The 18601-nt window shown below is 43.4% G+C and overlaps 1 protein-coding gene across 2 annotated transcripts in view; it reads left to right on the forward strand.

The window, feature by feature from the left end:
• The first annotated feature begins 5629 nt into the window (after nt 1–5629).
• Nucleotides 5630–18601, forward strand: part of ost4 (oligosaccharyltransferase complex subunit 4 (non-catalytic)) — a 162572-nt gene continuing 149600 nt past the window's right edge. For both annotated transcript variants that reach the window (XM_084083513.1, XM_084083514.1), the window contains exon 1: nt 5630–5642. The gene's annotated coding sequence lies outside the window, so the exon portion shown is untranslated. The remainder of the gene's footprint in view (nt 5643–18601) is intronic.

Genomic DNA, 18601 nt, shown 5'->3' on the forward strand with positions numbered 1-18601 from the left:
GAGTAACTTATTTGAAAATATTTTTCGGATTTTCTTAATTTCAGAATTTATGGATTTCAGAATAGAAGAAATCCATACATTGAAAACTTTTTGAAAATAGCAGATCTGCAAGCTCACAACACATTGCATAGCGATTTGCGGTGTGTTGTGAGCTTGTTTCAGTAGGCTTAAGTGGTTCATTCATAATGGATTTTTTGTAAGTTTGGGTTCTCGAGCTGAAAAAGTTTGGGAACCACTGAGATACATAGTCTAAAGTTTGTAGAATATGAACAAGTAGTACCTATGTACAACCTATGTACATGGGCCTGTGTGTGCATACACAGTTAAATCAAGTGGACCCGTGTGTGTGTGTGTGTGTGTGTGTGTGTGTGTGTGTGTGTGTGTGTGTGTGTGTGTGTGTGTGTGTGTGTGTGTGTGTGTGTGTGTGTGTGTGTGTGTGTGTGTGTGTGTGTGTGTGTGTGTGTGTGTGTGTATGTGTGTGTGTGTGTACGCGCGAGCGCCATACCAACCGATCTCATTTCCGTTGGCTTCGGTGTGGATATTTTACTCTTGTTTTTTCTAACTCTTGTGGAAATTTAACCTCTGTTTCCTCTCTGCAAACCCCTCAGTCATAATACACTTGTTTAGGCTTGGCAGGGATTAGATGGGGGTTAGCGCGGGCCAGGCGGTGGTGAGGGGTGTTGGTGGATGGGTCAAGGTGTATAGATGTTTTTTGGAGAGAGGAAGAGGACTTTGGCCACTTAAGCCCTATATACTCCGATGTTGCAACGATTATTAGCGGGCATACTATGCATAAGCTCACAACGCTTCGCATCGTGACGTGTTGTGAGCTTGTATTTTCGCTATTTTCTTTGATCAATGAAACATTTGCATTTTTTTTGACAATTTTCACTTAGTAGTAATAAGTGCAGTAATGACATGCACAGGGGAACCAGGGTTAAAGTGGTTAAGAAGCATTACGATGGCTGAGGGTGGGTGCTGACTGGAGGTGTGAAGTATAGGCAGATACGTATATGCCAGGGCAAGACGCAACATGTCTTTCTTCAAAAAGAAAAAAGGAAATCATGTAAATCGATTCAGTCGGATTTAGCTGACATTCATTTTGGAGGAAAAAAGAGTTTGTGGTAGGTTTTGCATCAATTTCTAAAATTCTGGAGTTTGTAAAGCGATGGCTTTGTAAATATCAGATGAAAAGTCCCAGGTGAAAACATTTGCTGTATTATTTAAAGGTGACATGGTAGCGGAGGACTCACTTAAAAACAGATGCTAATCATACACAGTCAGAACTGGATGAAACTATTTGCCATGTTTGGTTGACCGTTCTGCTGTCCATCCCACAGGAATAGGAAAAAGAATAAAGAAAGATGTAGAACATACTGTAGAAAAAGAAAGAATGGAGAAATAAGTAATCAAAGATGAAGAGAAAAGATCAAAGAAATAAAACAACAATAATAAGTCAACAAAAGGAGCAGAGTTATAATAAAAAGTGAGAGTTAGCAGGGTGTAAGGCTGTGTTAACACAGTGTGCTGTGTGTTAATTAGCCGTAGCAGACACTAATCCCTCTGTGGGGTCATCAGCTGGGGTCCAGCCTAAACCAGACAGAGGTCACAACAACATCCGGCTCAACGCATTAATGACGGCTGCATACTGTAGAGGGGTGTGTGTGTGTGTGTGTGTGTGTGTGTGTGTGTGTGTGTGTGTGTGTGTGTGTGTGTGTGTGTGTGTGTGGGTGTGCGTGTGCGCGCGCCCGTGCCTGTAGGAGCATGCATCTCTGTGATTTTGTGTGATTGTATTTCTGTGTATTTGTCTTGGGTTTTTTTCTTGTTTTTTCTGTTAATGTATGGATGTGTGTTGGTCCCGTGCGCACATGTCTTCTGAAGGGCCTGTGTGTGTGTTTGTTCAGATCAGCTGGTAGCAGATGGAACCGTATTGATCTGTATTATTGATTGGTGTTTACAGTGAGGATTTCTTTACTGTAGCTGCAGCTCGACACACACACGCGCGCGCGCACACACACACACACACACACACACACACACACACACACACACACACACACACACACACACACACACACACACACACACACACACACACACACACACACACACACACACACACACACACACACACACACACACACTGAAGGGGCTACAGTAGCCAACATGGGGGACACACTGCACCATCATGCATGTATGTGTGACTGTTGAGCAAGGATGGGGATTAAGAACACAACACACACACACACGCACGCGCGCACACACACACACACACACACACACACACACACACACACACACACACACACACACACACACACACACACACACACACACACACACACACACACACACACACACACACACACTTGCTTGTCGATACACACTTGCATACAAATGCCCTGGGTATGTTGTAGAATGAATGACATGAATCCTGTCTCTCTGTATCTCCCCCTCTCTTGCACACGCGCATACACATACACGCACACACGCACACACACCTGGTCCCTGCAATCAATTTGTACCTTTAGCTTATAGTGGACAGAGGACTGACGTTTAGTTTTATATCAAAAACCTTTAGGTTTATTCCTAGATTAGATGTGTCAGGAGAGGACTGATAGATGATGATGATGATAGATTCATGAGGAGTATTTTTAACTTCCAGACCTCTCCCTCACTTCTCCACAGATTCTTTTCCCGTATCCAGCTCTGCCTACCGAGAACCCTGCAATAATAAACAGGACCCACGAGAGGTAGCCACACCGCTCACACACATGCACACCCAAACACGCACGCACACCAGCGCGCGCACACACACACACACACACACACACACACACACACACACACACACACACACACACCCACACACAATATGCACCAATAATTCTCAGGCACAATGCATACATTCAAAAAGTCCTCCTGAGGGCCGGGAAATCTTTTCTAACGTTAATGTATGTCTGACTGCTTTCATTTCTGCGATAAAAAAATAAAGTCCCACTGCCAATTTAAGATGCCCCTATTGAGATTCTGTTTTGGAACCGTAGTCTCTTCCCAGTGGTGGAAAAAGTATATATTTTTTACATAAGTAAAAGTATCAATACTGCAATGTAGAAATACTCTGTTACAAGTAAAAGTCCGGTATTCAAAATGTACTTGATTAAAAGTACAAAAGTATTGGTATCAAAATCTACTTAAAGTACCAAAAGTACTCATTATGCAGAATGTCCCATTTCACAAGTTTTCAAATGTATAAATATAATAATATAAATAAAATGTTTATAAAAATCTTTTGAAAATAGCAGATCTACAAGCTCACAATGCTTCGCATCGCCACGCATTGTGAGCTTGTAGATCGGCTATTTTCAAATGGCCGAAATGTATATAGGGCTGAAGTGGTTAATGTTATGTTTTGTAATAATAATCAAAATATACAAAGTAACTAGTAAATAACATTTTCAAATAATTGTAGTAGAGTAAAAAGTACAATATTTGCCTCTAATGTACTGAAAACTGGAAATACTCCAGTAAAGTAAAAATACCTAAAAATTGGACTCAAGTACAGTACTTGAGTAAATGTACCTAGTTACTTTACACCACTGGTCCTTTCCCTGCACATGGTCATGCACAACTCAACATCATGGTGCTAGGTTTAGTGTGTGAATATTTACACGTGTCACCCACCTTTCCTATTTCCTGTCCACTGTCTCTGGCCTCTCTAAGGCTGAAGCTACAGGGACATCTTTGAGTTTGACGCAGAAAAAACGGTCTGCTGCTGTCACCCGTGTCGAGGGTTGTGTACTCAAAACACCCACACTGCCCTGGGACGGCTCCAAACCAGGGAGAAGAATGGGAGAGGATAGGATGCCAAATCTGAAGGAACTGATGTGAAGAGGTATGTACTTGACAAAGTAACCGCAGTGTTTTTTTGCTGTCTGACTAGATCCCTGAGATGCAGTGGTGGAAAGTAACTAAGTACACGTACTCAAGTACAAGTACTGTACTTAGGTACAATTTTGAGGTATTTGTACTTTACTTGATTATTTCCAATTTCCAATTATTTTACTTCTACTCCACTACATCTCAGATCCAAGTACTTTCTACTTTTGGTACTGTAAGTGCATTTTGATACCAATACTTTTGTTCTTTTACTCAAGTAAGTTTTGAATTCAGGACTTTAACTTGTAGAGTACTTCTGCATTGCAGTATTGATACTTTTACTTAAGTTAAAAAGAAAATGCACTTTTTCCACCACTGCTAGATCCCTGAGATGAGAGATGAAGCTGCAGGAAAAACAGTTAATTTATGAGTGAATGTGTATGGAAAGTGTACGGAAAGCAGACTGATGAAATAATCCCCCCCCCCCCCCAAACGTCCATTTTATATATTGTCTTGTTTCTGAGTCTCTAAGACATACATTTCGTTTGATTTTTTCTTAGATGAAAATGCCCTACTTTGTTGGACAACAGTGAATTGCAAAAAGTAGTAAAAATGCTATCTAAAAGCTCATAGAGCATCGCATATGACGCGGTCTGAGCTTGGAGATCTACTATTTTTCTTTTCTTTTTTAAACATTTTATTTTGAAAGTGAAAGTCTGTGGATTTTATAAATGTCAAGCCAATGAAAAGTATCATCAAGAGCTCGTGTAAATAAGTACATCGGTTCCATTGGAACGCCGGTTCTTATTCCCCATTCCCTGAAAAGTAACAGTTTTGGATAGACAAGGTGTCGGGTGGAAACCAAAACTGTTACTTTTTGAGGATCCAAATAAAAGAAAATGCAAAAATAGCAGATCGACAAGCTCAAAACGCGTGGCTTAGCACTGTGTTTCGAGCTTGCAGATCTGCTTTTTTGACACTTTTGTGTGACGCTGTAGTATGATCAAGTAGGGTGTTAATTCACAAAAAAAACGTGAAAAGTTAACATATGGAGATAAGAGGTTTCTGCCTGACAACAACGATATCCTGTGTTGATGATGGCCTCAACATCATGGAAATGATGCCTGATTGTCTGCATGACCAACAAAGGCCTAAGTACCAGAATCTCTGCCGTGATTGGTCGAGGCGAGGGCCGTGCGTGGTTGGCTGCGAGCCCAGTGTGATTGACAGCTCTACCTGGGTGGGCAGGAGGGGGGGGGGTGGTGGGGGGGGGGGCGGTGACAGCCCAGTCGCTGCAGAAACAAACACAGTCGGGCCCGCCGGCCAATCAGAGCCGGCCAAGGACCCCGGGGAGTCTATCTAACACATGCTGAAGATTTCCTCAAGACTAAAGACACAGATCGTCGCCTTCGGACATAAAAACCTCTTATCTCCATACGTTAACTTTTTGTGTTTTTCCGTATATATTAACGCCTTACTTCATCACAGTACAGCGTCACACAGAAGTATCAAAAGCAGCAGATCTACAAGCTCGAAACTTTCGAGTTTGTAGATCTGCTGCTTTTGCTATTTTTGAATTTGAATCCTGAAAAGTGACAGTTTTTTTATGAGGTTTCCATACCGATAGAGATACGTATAAACACACACACGCACGCACAATATGCAAACACACGCTCATGCTATGTTGGAGTGTGCGTGTGTGTGTGTGTGTGTGTGAAGGTATGGGCGTGCACGCGCGCGTGTGTGCGTGTGTGTGTGTTCTCCCTGTGTGGTGCAGCTTTCTGTCGGCACCGGCTCTGGGTCGTTGACGTAGCTGTCATGGGAGAGTGCTCTCTGAACCTACACACACACACACACACACGCGCGCACGTTTGTATTACAATACTCGTGAGGACATAAACGTTTTAGGACCGCATTGAAGATGGAGAGGGGAAAAAAAGCCGATCTACAAGCTCACGACGCGTAGCACAGCGCCGTTGTGAGCTTGTAGGTCGTCTATTTTCCGCGTGCGTGACACCTGCGTGTCACTAAACCCCTAAACCTAACCTCTAAATGTCTAACCCCAACCTGAATCTTTTCAGAATCGAATCTCTAAAAAAGAATTGTAACCATGAAGCCATTTCTCTTGTGAGAACCGGGAAAATGGTCCTAACATGTGTATTTCTCAAATTCTACTATACTTGTGGGGATATTTGGCCCTCACAAGTATAGTAATACAAGCACACACACGCACGCACACACACACACACACACACACACACACACACACGCACACCAGGGGACAGGGGTCAGCTTGTATTAAAACTCCAAATAAACGAAGCTTTCCTCACCACCAACCCACCGCAGACAAAGAGAGAGAGAGAGAGAGAGAGAGAGAGAGAGAGGCGGGAGAGAGATGGTGATCTCCCCCCACGGTATCCCTTCGGCCTTTTGGTAGTTTATTAAATTAGTATTCTTGGTATCAGTGGTGTAAAGTAACTAAGTGCATTTACTCAAGTAGCCTACTGTACAATTTTTAGGTATCTTTACTTTAGTGGAGTATTGCCAATTTTCAATACTTTTACTTCTACTCCACTACATCTCTGAGGAAAATATTGTACTTTTACTCCACTACAATTATTTGAAAACTTTAGTTACTAGTTACTTTGTCGAGTCAGATTATTATTACTAAACACACATTAACCACTTCAGCTCTATATATATTTCGGCTATTTGAAAACAGCCGATCTACAAGCTCACAACACGTCGCATCGTGAGGTTGTAGATCTGCTATTTTCAAAAGATTTTTATACATTTCAAAAACTTGAAATGGGACATTCTACATAAAGAGTACTTACACACACACGCTTTTGGTACTTTAAGTATATTTTGATGTCAATACTTTTGTACTTGTACTAAATTCTGAATACCAGATTTTTACTTGTAACAGAGTATTTCTACATTGTGGTATTGATACTTTTACTCCACCACTGCTTAGTATTCACATTACCTGTCTCTCCATGTCTTCCTCTTGTGTAATGGTAGCGTGCATCAGTCAGTCAAGCGTAGCTGCAGCTATAGCTATGTGAGATGTCTTTATAGTTGCTGCTATGCCTTATTGGCTATGATCCTTAAAGCTGCTATTGGTTCAGCTGTCCTTCACTGTAATCGTTTGATCGCTCTGTAACGGGCCTGACCTTGGATCTAGATGTCGTGTTTATGTATATACGTGTGCGTGCGCGTGCATGCGTGTGTGTGTGTGTGTGTGTGTGTGTGTGTGTGTGTGTGTGTGTGTGTGTGTGTGTGTGTGCGTGTGCATGTGTGAGAGTACATAGACATGTATGTATGTTTTGTTTTTACGTATGTTTTGTTTTTGTGTACGTGCGTGTTTGCACACAGACACGTTAGTGTGCACGTGCAAGTGAGCGTGCAAAAGTGTCGAATGTTTAAGAGCACATAGGTGAATGCACAAGCGTGTGTGTGTGTGTGTGTGTGTGTGTGTGTGTATGCGTGTGTGTGTGTGTGTGTGTGTGTGTACATATGTGCGCATGCGTATTGTGTGTGTATATTGATTTAGTGGTGTGTGTTGATGTGTCCTTGGTGAGACAGGGAGAATCAGCCTGGTGTTGGGGGGGAGGGGGGGGGCTAGATATTATTGTGTTTAACGAGGCAGCAGCTTCCTGCCAGCCCCTACTACCCGTGCCCCCCTCACACACACACACACACACACACACACACACACACACACACACACACACACACACACACACACACACACACACACACACACACACACACACACACACACACACAGACAGAAATAGAGACAACTATTTTGTGCCTGTAACACAAATCACATCTAGACGTTTTGAACAACCTTAAAGGAGTAGTTCACCCAAAAAATGACTTATTTTCTATCAATTGCACACCCCATGAAGCCGTGAATCCATGGATTTATTTTTGTTTTTGTGGCATTCCTAAGCCAATAATTTGATTCCCGTCTCCTACCGGCTAATGTATCCGGTAGGAGACACAAAGTAGATTATTTGTGTCTCCTACCGGATACACACACGGTCATCAAATTATTGGCTTAGGAATGCCACAAAAACTAAAATAAATCCATGAATTCAACGCTTCATGGGGTGTGCAATTGATAGAAAATAAGTCATTATTTGGGTGAACTCCTCCTTTAACCACTTAAACCCTGTAGTACACATTTGTGAGCATAATACAGTAGATCTGATATTTTGAAATAAATCGTCTCTGTCGGGCGGAAACCTCATACTGTATGTCCAAAACTGTTACTTTTCAAGATTCAAATTCAAAAGCACCAAAAGTAGCAGATCTACAAGCTCAACACACGTTTCGAGCTTGCAGATCTGCTACCTTTGTGTGACGCTGTAGTATGATCAAGTAGAGCGTTCATTTTTGAAACAAACACCACAAAGTTTGAATATTATGGCGAGAGGGTATTGCCCGACAGCACCGATATTTTAAAAGAATGTCATTAAATGTCATAATCTTTATAGATTTTACAATGACATGCTCCAAAATAGGGACAGCAGGTTGACAGTGGTTAAATGTGTCCCTATATGCAGTCTAGTGCACACACTAGCTGTGTTTCTCCTTGGTTCTCTGTCTCTCTCTGTGTCTGTATGTGTCTCAGTGGTGTGGTGATAAATCTCCCTCTCGTTGGCTGTTGAAGTGTGAGGAATGACAGATCTGACATGCTCTCACAGCTGCTGCAGGTCTACCCAGGTTCACCTCTCCGTGCACGCTGTGCACGCTGCCCTCTGGGCCCCCGGCCACACTCAGGCCGACCCGCCGGCAAAACACACCCAATTTGGTCAGTGCTGGAAGAAGTACTCAGATTTATTATTGTAGATTGTAGATCGGCAATTTTTCTAAAGATTTCGAACATTTTGATTACTTTTACTTTTGTACAAAATTTTGAATAAACGCCTTTTACTTGTAACAATGAATTGTTAAATTGCGGAATTGCTACTTAAAGCTGCACTATGTAACTTTTTCTTAATGAATAAAAATGTATTTTGTCCAGTCTGTATGGTAGAGTACAGTATGTTAATACAATATAACACAACATACAATTGGGGTGGTCGCATTTTGTCTGCATTTCTATTGAGACATTTAGATCCGGGGTAGAAGAGGAAAGTTACATAGTGCAGCTACATAATACATTGTTACAAGTAAAAGGCGTTTTTTTTTTCTTCTTTTTTTTACAAAAGTAAAAGTAATCAAAATGTTCGAAATCTTTCCCAAAATTGGCACTCTACAAGCTCACAATACGTTGCATTGTGAATCATTGTGAGCTTATAGATCGGCTATTTTCAAATAGCCAATATATAAAACAGGTCAGTAAATGGTAAATGGTGCATTTATATAGCGCTTTTATCCAAAGCTAACATCGGAAAAATGGAATTACTCAGGTAAAGGAAAAGTAGCTCAAAAAGTACTTAAGTACTTGAGTAAGTGTACTTAGTGACTCTACACCACTGGAACACACGCGCATGCAGTCCAAATATTTGACCTACACAGAGCCAACGTGTGAAGACACGGCCGATCAGCAGCCCTGACTGAGATATCTAATACACTTAAATCACTTTACCCATCTCTGATGCCGTTTAAGTTTAGGGTTACATGGTTGCAAACTTGATAATAAAAAATATATTTACCCCAGGAGCCGTGTGTGTGTGTGTGTGTGTGTGTGTGTGTGTGTGTGTGTGTGTGTGTGTGTGTGTGTGTGTGCGTGTGCGCGTTTGTGACAGCTCTGTAGCTCTGTATGAAGACACAGTGTCCTATGTCAGCGCAATCCCTTGCAAGCACGTTGCTAACTGTCCCCCACACAGTCCCCCCTCCCTGCCTTCAGCACCCTCACAAGGGTCACACACACAGGTGAGGACTAGGAAAATTGTCTTCACAATGTTTATTAAAAAGTAAAGTAAACGACATGCACGCTCACACACGCACGCACGCAAGCTTATTCCAGATTGGGAACGCATGTGCCCCACAGACACACTCGGAACACTGTGCTCCAGTGGAGATCATGTGACACTGCTAACGCCAGCCTGTGTAATAGACTCCACCACATCTACGATACATTACTGATTATACCAAAAATACTAAACGTACATTACTATTACAGTACTGCTGCTTGCCACTACTACTTGCTACTATAGTACTACTGCTAGTAGGCTACTGTTGTGATAGTGTCTGTGGCTTGACAACTGAATACTTGGAGCTGTCAGTCAAACTGTGGAGGAGAACATGGAGGGGAAAGAAAGGTCAGGATCAGGTCATTATCACCTAAGAGGGATAAACACCCATCAGTTTCTCACTCTCTTTTTCTTCTTTCTTCACCTCCCATTTTCTACCCTTTTACTGCCAACCTCTTCCTCCATTAGCTCCTCTTTTCTTTCTCTCTCTTACCCTCTCCCCCTCTCTCTCCTTCTCTGCCCCCCTTCCCCTCTCCTCTCCCTCTCTCTGTTCTGTCTGGTGAATAGTGATCATGTCTGGCGTTTTCATCGGCTCTTTGCACTTCTCCCCTCTATTAAGATTGATGGGCTGCTCCGCTATAAATGACCATGCTAAGTCTAGTCAGGGCAAAGGGCTGCACACACACACACACACACACACACACACACACACACACACACACACACACACACGCACGTAAGAACGTAAGAACGTAAGAACGCACGCACGCACGCACGCACGCACGCACGCACGCACGCACGCACGCACACACGCACACAAGGCTGGCTCTCACCTCTCACGCCAGATCCATGGCTCTGAGAGCTGCCGAGAACTTCTGGGAACTCAGATTATGGCTCTGGTAATCAGCATACTGCTGATCAGTAGTCAGTGTCTCTCTCATATGTTTGGCACGTACAAAATAAACATCAATTTAACTCTGGAGGTGCATTAAAATGCGATAAAAATAATTGCACTGCTTGAATCTTGGGAAACTCTTCAATCTCTTGCATTTACAGCAGACACGACATTTTCACTTGAAGCGGTGTTTGTCACCTCCGCTTATAGGGATTTGAATGGCTGTTGCTCTAATAGACTACCGAAGTCCTGACGTCATCCCCTGGGTCACGGAAGTGTTTCTCTATGGAAAATAACATTGAGTCATCTTAGAAGCGTCTCATATAAGAATCGTGGTCTAAAAATAAACAAATTGTCTTGGGATTATTGTCAGGGAGGTGGCTCTATCGTTTACGATAGTCAGTCACTCATATTTGATACAGTCTGTTTCTGCCGGAAAATTGAATTAATTTGGCGGCGGTAACATTAACGATTTCTTGCCGTCAGTTGATGCTTCATATCCATATGAGTCTAGCCGCCAGGCTCATTTGTTTATTTTTGGAACACAGTTCTTATATGCCGCGATATTAAACACGTCTATGGGAATTCAGAATGGGGGGAAAAGAAACGTGACCCAGGTAGGATGCGTAAATTACGCCAGACTTCGGTGCTCTATTCGCTGGAACATTTAGACAAATCTTCTGTCGTCCTGTGACAGTTGTCAATGTCACGTGTTTTACTTTGACGTAATATTGAATCGTCTCTCTCAAAAAAGTGCATTGTCTAGAGTGAATTCATCTGTCAGCACACTGCCCTAAACATGTAGTGTTTAGGGAAGTGGACTAAGAAAGAGGAGGAGCCATACCAAGTTCCTGTTTCTACCCCCAAAAAATTGACCGAATGGGTTCCCAGATTGAGAGTGAATAGACCTTGATGCCCTTTTACCGGTTAATTTTTAAATTAACACAGATTTTACTTTGTAAAACTTCTTTTTTTAAATTACATTAAAACATAATACTAAGTTCTTGAAATAAAGACCCACTCAAAGTAGGCAACCATTTCATTTAAAACACTACTAAGGCAACTGTGAATAACGGTACTGTATAACCACATGCAGCCTAGCGTCACTATTCTTGTTGGGGGGGGGGTTTCACGACACGTCACAATATAGCACGTAGTGAGCTTGTATCTTAAGTTTTTTGAAGGTATTTAGTGGTAAAATGAAAACAAAAGGGGGCCTAGTATAGAGCCCTTTGGGACTCCGGTCAACCATAGGGTTTAAGTGGTTAAATGTTGGCCCTTTGGGCTTATGAGGGGTTGGCACCATTATATTACATGGTGAAGGAAGTGATAGGCACTCGCAAAAATTGTGCAGAGCCTCTCCTTTCATTTTGGCTCGACATTTAGTCGGTCAGACATTCCTGGTGTCTCCATGAACAGCAAAGCATACTATACTTTACTATTATACAAATAAACTATCTAGAGCAGGGGTCCTCAACATTTTTCAGGCCAAGGACCCCTTAGCTGAGAGAGAGTAAAGCTAGATTGGCTATTTTCAGCAAATGTTCCCCCAGAATAGGGATGCTAAGGTTCAAGTGATGTTCAAGTGATGATCTAGAGTGTACTTGAATGGATGTGCATGTGAATGCACATGTATGTGTACATGAATGTTAGTCGTTGCCAATTACGCTCCATGAGAACTGCTCCGTTGAACCCCCCCCCAAGACAGAGGCACCATGGAGGAATCCAACCCCAGTCTCCACGGTGGTGTGCAGGTACCAGGCGCCCCCTCTTTGTTGACATGGAAAGATTATAGGAAAATATTGTGTCATAATCGTTTCTCAACACACACCGCCACCCCCCCCCCCCCTCTCCCATAGATCAGAGTTCATGGGGGTGTCTAATACAAGCTCTGAGAAACATGCCCCGCAGAGCGTGCCATAAATCAGCTTGGCGGGGGGGAGAGGGGGGTTCGATGACAAAGATTAAACGGCTGCAAAGGACACCGTGATCCTCGGGATTCTTGCAACTGTCATCAAATACCCACTCGGCCATTAACAGGTCACGCAGGCCAAAGCTGAGCTGTGCTGAGCCTGGAACACCCTCAGCAGCATGCAGCCCCCCCCCCCCCCCCCACTCCCCCTCCCACTGCAGTTGCACTGGTCTCACCCCCTCCCCTCCCCTCGTCAACCACCCTCACCCTCCTTTGGACACAGGTGCACTTTGTGGGACAGCAAAGTAGGGGATAGAAGAGTCTATATGCCCTGTCCTGGTTAGAAGGAAGTCCTTGTCAAGTGCAATGAGTCCGCACCACACCGCTCTGTTCCATGACAGAGTAGTGTGAACGGTTATTGCTTGTGTTTCCATTAGCAGTAGACCTGGAATCACCAGTATGAAGTCCCTTCAAAAAACTACAGTGATGATGTCACTTTAATTTTAGTCATAAGAAGACAGCATTTTACTAATAACGACATTGGTTGACAGTCAGTAAACTGTAAACTGCATCTGAATGGCAGCAGATCATACCAGACCATTTTTCTCAAACCTGGGTTTTTGTAATGACAAAAGTAGCCTCCGCGAAGACACATTCCCCATGACATAGCCGCTACCAATCAAAATTAAATAGGCCTGCGCCATGACCAAATCCCTAGTTTAAAATTATAATGGAGGTGCTTTGTTGAGTGCCGATCCACGTCTGTATCTCAAACACAATGGCTTGTCTGGCAAGAATCTGAGCAACAGTATAACCCAGTGGTGTGTTCTACCGTGTTACGCTATATACGTAGTGTGACCTGCAGAAAATGTTTGTAGCATATCTGTATACGCAGGAGGAGGCGCTGGGGACAGCAAGAATGTAAACTTCAGTTCAAATAGCCTTTTTTATGTGATAATGTGTGTTTGAGGTGAAGGCTCATGTGTGACTATTGTCTTGAGGTGATAATGACCGCTGGCCGTTGGAGTTTTGAAGTAATTCACACATTAACTACTTAACAATAGAGTGGTTATTTCATTCGCCGACCACACGCGCGTGTACATATGCGCGCATGTGCGCGTGGAGTGGGAGGGAATAATTATAGTATGCCCTCCGAAAAAAACTAGAACACACCACTGGTATAACCTATAATTGACCATTATGATAACATGCAATTGAGTGTCAATACTGTCGGTGACAGCAATGCATAGACTTATGCAAATCTATGAATAGTTGTGGATTTGGAAATGTATTGTCTATACTGTGTATCAATAGTTAATACTCAGACATGCATTTGGAGCAGCATTTTGTGTTGGATCTCACATTATTAGTGTTTTCCCACCTCAGGGCCTAAGACCAGTGATAATCATTAAGTCCTCCCATAGGCACACTTTGGCTACATTGAGCATGGTTAGGAAAGCATGCCGATCCATTGAAGGAGGCATGAGCTCGGCCCTGGCCTCCCTAGGTTGGCAGAGGGAAGGTAGTGCCCAGGATTACATAGACAATTGGCACTGGGTGTTAAAAATAGGGTTACAAAATCGTGGGATAAAAATAAAAAAATAAAAAAAGGAAAGCATGCCGAAAATTCAGTTCTGGGAACGGTTTAACTCCTTGAACCCTAGTGTCCCTATTCTGGGCATGTAGTTAACATTCTGCAAAAATAGCAGATCTACAAGTTGTAACACAAGGCATTCTGAGTTTGACGATTTGGCTATTTGCGGCAAAGAGATTTGGTGAAGAGGGAAAAGAGGAGGGGACCAAGAATAGACCCCTCGAGGTCGAAGTATTTAGGGTTAAATGGTTTAACCATTCTGCCCCAAACAGTAGGCTACCATACCTTGCACAAATGGAAATGCAATTGGAACGGTTATTAACCATTCTCAGAACCTTTGTGCTGTGGAAAAGCCTTAAAACTAGCCTGCTGCCCCCACTGACAATTAATGGGATAATGGAAGTCAATGGGGCTTGGATCTGTCTGAAAGCGTGTCCAATTTTGGGGATGACTAATGTCATTAATATGATGTCGTTAAATTGCCAGAACAAATATTGCATGCGCCCTTATTATACTTTTGCCTACAAGACAAAGTCTTGCTACAAATGGAATCATGTAAAGCTCAGGAAAATAGATGCATAAAGAAAACAAAAGGCTCGCATGACAGAAACAACAGAAGCTGCAGACTTTCGCCACGTGAAGTCTGAGATCCACATGGGAGCCACACCGTTGCTAGACCCTGTCTTGTTTTTACTACTCGTTGTGAGTTTTATTTCAATCCATGTTAAGTCCTTAGCCCCTCCAAGGGAAAACATTGATGCACTTGAGAATGATATCAGAGCTGGCATGAGATCCGAGATCATAATATAATTATTATGCTTCATTGAACGCCAATTGTGAGATCACCACAAAATTCCTGATCATCAGAACTCTTTTTGAGTGCAGAGTGAGCAGCGAGTCCCTTGTTTATCTCTCCTCTTTGAGATAAACAGCTGGAACGTTGCAGAGGGAGGCAGGCAGCGCACGGTGCGCACACACTTTGTGTGCTTCAGTGGTTTTAAATCTCCGGCCAGCCAGGCGGAGCGAGGCGTGCCGGCGGTGAGCAGCTTCCAACAGAAACCTTAAAAGTCTGACCATCCCTTCAACGAAAGATCAGTTTGTCCACACACGCCTATTTGTAATTCTAACATTCTGGTCATCGAACACGAATAGACCTCTCTTTGTCCCTTACGGTCGACTGTGGCTCTGCCAAGTCTTATTCTAAGCTCCAGGGAACTTTCCTGTCCCCGCTCGCCGTCCATGACCTCACCTGTGGACTTCCCCCGGTCTGTATGCTCGGTCACGTGCGACAAGCCGCAAGTCCCCCTCTCAGCGCACCGTGCATTGCCAGGCCACATGCTAATGCTAGCTTCAATCACACAGGACACTAAAACCACAAAACCGGCCTGTATGGAAATGCTAACTGTGTTGAATACGTTTAGCATAGCCAAATGTCCTGAGGCGCTGAAAGGGAAAACTGTGTAGAGGAAAGATATGGTAAATAGGATTATTTCACCCTGGCCAAGACTCCCTTTTTGAGCCTGCCAGCGGCCATCATATGCGGGGAAACATTTCAGAGGCAATTTAGATTGGCAATTTTTCCAGTGATTATAGCGATTATGTTATTGCACTGATGTGAATACTGTATGTTGATGTAAAGTCTTTTGTCATGTTTGTTTTGTTTTACATCTTACCATAATTCTTTTACTATTTTAAACGTGATATATAAAAAAATATATATATATATTAAGTCCCATTTGCCAAATTCCATTATATATCTTGGAAACTTATATAGATGGTATAAGTATAAGATGGTATATCATTTATTAGACTGAAGATGGTGTTGGTGTTATGGTGTGTATAATTAAGTGGCTAAATTATAAAGGATGCTGTTGTGTAAACTGAGTATGGCTGGAAAGGTTAAAGCAGTGTAAAGTGCAGAGTGACAGTGACTTAACTGACACTCAGGATTTCGCAGTGAGGGGGTTGTAGGATTATAAATGAACCCATTTCACATAGCGCCGTTGATGGTGTGTCTGCTTGCATGTGTGCGTGCGCGCACTTAGACAACTTTGCAGAAACAGTGCCTTATGTGGTCCTTGCATGCTGAAAGCTATGGTTTTAGTGTGTGCGTGTGCGTGTGCGTGTATGTGTGCGCGTGTGTGTGTGTGTGCGCGTGCGTGCGTGCGTGCGTGGGTGCGTGGGTGCGTGCGTGCGTGCCTGCGTGGGTGCGCACACACACACACACACAAACTAATGATCTCACTCATTAGTCTTTAATTTCACTGGGCATACATATACAGTGTCAGAAGATGATGCTTTGGCAGCACTTCTAAGTGTGTATTTATGTATGACTAATGTTAACAGTAAGCCTAAGCAATCTACTTAGGATAATAATAGACATTAGATATATATACAAGACATGTGTAGCGTTTTGTAACCAATATTGCTATGAAAGAAAATGTGTTGCGATGACATATTGTAACACTGTTACAAATAGAATCCCTCCCTAATGATGTGAGTTCACTTGTGGGTTTTCACTTGATCTACACACGCACTTACTCACTCACACACAAACACTTTTCCCTTCTCTTTTTGCCTCCCTCTTCTTGTCCTCCTCTCCTCCGCTCCTCCCCTCCCCTCCCCTCCCCTCCCCTCCCCTCCTCTCCTCTCCTCCCTCCCAGGCGTATAGCGTGACAAATCTGTCACCTCGGCACCTGGTCACACGCAAGTGTTAATGTGCCCACTTCAGCTGGGAAAGCCATGAACCACTGACACCATGCAGGAGTGTGTGTGTGTGTGTGTGTGTGTGTGTGTGTGTGTGTGTGTGTGTGTGTGTGTGTGTGTGTGTGTGTGTGTGTGTGTGTGTGTGTGTGTGTGTGTGTGTGTGCGTGCGTGCGTGCGTGCGTGCGTGCGTGCGTTATGGTTTCATAAGCACCGATAATTTCACATTTGCAGCTTATTAAGTGTAGGCAGGTGGCAACATTGATTGCACGTGCGTACATTTGTGTGTGAATGTGTATGCACCTGCTTTTCTGCGTGTGTTTATGTGTGTGTGTGTGTGTGTGCGTGTGTGCGCGCGTGCGCATGTATCCGTATAGTATATTGGTATACCATGCAGGGGTCCTGTCACTTGTCACTCAGAAACAGCAAGCCAATCATTCCTGTGTTCTAAAATAACCATCCCCCCCAACCTCCCACCCCCCATCCAGTCACACATGCTGTCCTCTCGTCAAAGGTCCTCACCTTCAGAATGACAGCGCTGGGCTGGCCACCGGGGCCAGACAGCACAACGACAACCGTGAATGGGAGTGAATGGGTCACAGTCATGGGAGTGCAGAGACTGGAGTGAGTCAGAGTGTGAGTCTCAAACCGTGTTTACACTACAATACCAGTTTATTGGCGCCTAAGCTATTAACATAAACTGCCAGCATAGGCCCGGGAAAAGCAGTGGAGGGGTTGTTTTCTTCACCGTCATGCTGGGTACTTAACACGCGAGAGGAGACTATAAGCATGCGAGACGAGGCATTTAGGGATGAGACAGTAATGTATATGGAGGCGAAGAGAAACAAATATGCATCTGCAGGCTGGCAGACAGCTACTTTAACTGTAATCCGTCTGTGTCCCACTTCTCTCTCTCTCTCACTACCTACTCACCACAGCACAACACTGCTAGTATAACTCGCATCCTGGTTGGACTCTTCTTCTCCGTTCATGTGAACAATATAGATGCATCGGGTTGCCGGAGATCGGCTCACTGTCTTGCCGTCTCTCTCACACACAGTTGGAAGAAAGATTGCCTGAGCGTCTCTGAGCAACTAAACACAACCAGATGGCAATTAATTAATGGAGAGAGATAGTACACACTTTGTCCACTGTGTCTGTCGCCAGAAACGGCGAAATCTCTGTGAAATTATGTCAAACCACGTCGGAGGTTGTAAACACACAGAGAGGCTCTGTGTAAAAAAGAAAATACCATTCCAGCAGTGATATGGTACAGTGATCTAAGCGCAGAGTGGAGCCGAGTGCCCCACATTAAACAGTTCATTCATGGCAAGATTGTTTTTATGAAGCATTTTGTTGATACAGTAGAACAACAGTTTGTTTGTAGAACTAACATCTCTTTTACTCTCAAGATGGTATCGGTATAGTGACATTGCGTTCACATTTACGTGCTGTGACAACAATGCAGGTATTCTAACTAGGTAGCGTGACGTTATATTGCCGGCAAGGAAATCGTCACTGAATGTTGGCATTCAAAATTGCCGCATGTTCACACATGGCACCACAATTAAATAATCAGTAAAATAGCAGCATTTCAAGCAAGTGTGAACAGTTTTTCACACACTGGGGGAATAAAGAATACTACTCATGTACTCATGACATAAACAACAGCTCAAAGAAATATT

Source organism: Gymnoscopelus microlampas (genome assembly GCF_963454915.1).
Source record: "Gymnoscopelus microlampas genome assembly, chromosome: 16".
Classification (NCBI taxonomy): Eukaryota; Metazoa; Chordata; class Actinopteri; order Myctophiformes; family Myctophidae; genus Gymnoscopelus; species Gymnoscopelus microlampas.